The sequence below is a fragment of the Halyomorpha halys genome, unplaced genomic scaffold, assembly GCF_000696795.3.
Source record: "Halyomorpha halys isolate HHAL.00 unplaced genomic scaffold, Hhal_1.1 Scaffold1973.1, whole genome shotgun sequence".
NCBI classification, from domain to species: Eukaryota; Metazoa; Arthropoda; class Insecta; order Hemiptera; family Pentatomidae; genus Halyomorpha; species Halyomorpha halys.
The window spans coordinates 72,449-74,275 of NW_027105548.1; the positions used below are offsets into that span (position 1 = coordinate 72,449).

The 1,827-nt window shown below is 29.6% G+C and overlaps 2 non-coding genes across 2 annotated transcripts; one reads left to right on the plus strand and one right to left on the minus strand.

Moving 5' to 3' along the window:
• The first annotated feature begins 125 nt into the window (after positions 1–125).
• Positions 126–199, plus strand: TRNAI-AAU (transfer RNA isoleucine (anticodon AAU)). The gene has a single exon. It is a non-coding gene; the product is annotated as a tRNA-Ile (tRNA).
• A 1,385-nt stretch (positions 200–1,584) lies between these two features.
• Positions 1,585–1,658, minus strand: TRNAI-AAU (transfer RNA isoleucine (anticodon AAU)). The gene has a single exon. It is a non-coding gene; the product is annotated as a tRNA-Ile (tRNA).
• Positions 1,659–1,827: the final 169 nt, after the last annotated feature.

Genomic DNA, 1,827 nt, shown 5'->3' on the forward strand with positions numbered 1-1,827 from the left:
TTTCTTAACAATGTTTTCTGAAGTTTGTAGTCAATCTGTTCATTCCTTAATTTTAATACTATTAAACTACGATAGTATAGTGTAAATTCGTCTAAAATTTATTACTTGAGGACCGTAGTTCATCGGGCCCATTAGCTCAGTTGGTTAGAGCGTCGTGCTAATAACGCGAAGGTCGCGGGTTCGATCCCCTCATGGGCCACTAATTTTTTTTAAATTCAGTTTGAGTATATATATTCATTATCTATAAATTAAGCTTCACAATATTACTTTTTAAATAAATATTATTTATTTATTTTAAATTTTTACGAATTGATTGGCTGATTAGATTCTTTTTATTGATTTATTTGATATAAATTTTAAAAAGTCTGATAAGTATAATTTAGATAACAAGAAGCTAATTTATTTTAGTAGTACGATAGTAAATGAAACTTTACTCCTAATATTAAATACCATTTAATTGCACTACGTCCTAGAAATCAAACGTTAGTTTAACCTTTCTAAAGCTTAATTTTCCCGATTCCAACCCATTTCAACACCTTTTAAATTTTATGGCTTTGGGATTCAGATTCAAATAAAGATAAATTTATCGAACTTATTTTATCTCAAAGTTTTATTGTATATCTTCAAGTATAATTTCTTCGCGAAGTTCCGGTTTTGAAGCTATTGCATCAGCAGAAAACAATATACTCCAAACATCAAGCCCAAACACTCTTTATTTTTATCTTCATAGTGAAAGCTCAGCTGTCACCGTGGATGCGTTGAAGTGGGTACTAGAGCCTGAAAGTATCGGCCAAGGTACCTCTAGGTCGTTCACCTCCAGAACATCAATATGGCACCGTTTCGGAAGCAATTTCAGGCCTTAATGACAATAAAATATAAATCTAAGATCTCCAACTTACTTATATCCTTGTGAAATCATCAATCTCAATGAAACTTTTTTTACTGATATTTGGTCAAAAAATATTAAATACAGGCCCTAGGTTTCTTTCAAAGGAACCCTAGGAACCGAGGAAATAAGTATTTTAGATTTTTTTTTTATATTATAGTATACCTTCTTTGCTCTAAGTATGTATAATGATAACTATATACCGATCGATTTTTTTTTCAAATATTATACAAACAAAAGACTGCTGATCGAATTAAATTAAAAAAAAAACCAAACACAAAAACCAAGAGTCCCTCCCTTCCAGTAAAATAGTCCTAAGGAAATTTTTTAAAGAAAAAAATACAGTTTTATTGTATTTTTAAACCCATTATTTCGAATTTTTATACAAATAAAAAATTATAAGACTTTTAGGCTTGAAATTTGGAGCATTTTTATCTGTAGGTATATGCAACAACTTCAAGACCGGAACTTCGCAATGAAATTATACCCGAAGATAATAAAACTTTAAAATAAAAATTTATCTTAAATTTAAAACTGCTTTTTTGTTCCTAATTTAAAAGGTGTAAGGTTTACTATTTAAAAATAGTAATATTGTGCAGCTTAATTTAAAGATAATGAATATATATGCTAAAATTTAACAGCCCGTTATACCAAAAATGTATATAAAATTACCTCTAACTAAATTTTAAAAAAATTAGTGGCCCATGAGGGGATCGAACCCGCGACCTTCGCGTTATTAGCACGACGCTCTAACCAACTGAGCTAATGGGCCCGATGAACTACGGTCCTCAAGTAATAAATTTTAGACGAATTTACACTATACTATCGTAGTTTAATAGTATTAAAATTAAGGAATGAACAGATTGACGACAAACTTCAGAAAACATTGTTAAGAAAGAAAATATATCATCCAAAAGTTGTTTTTCTAAAATCTGTGACAT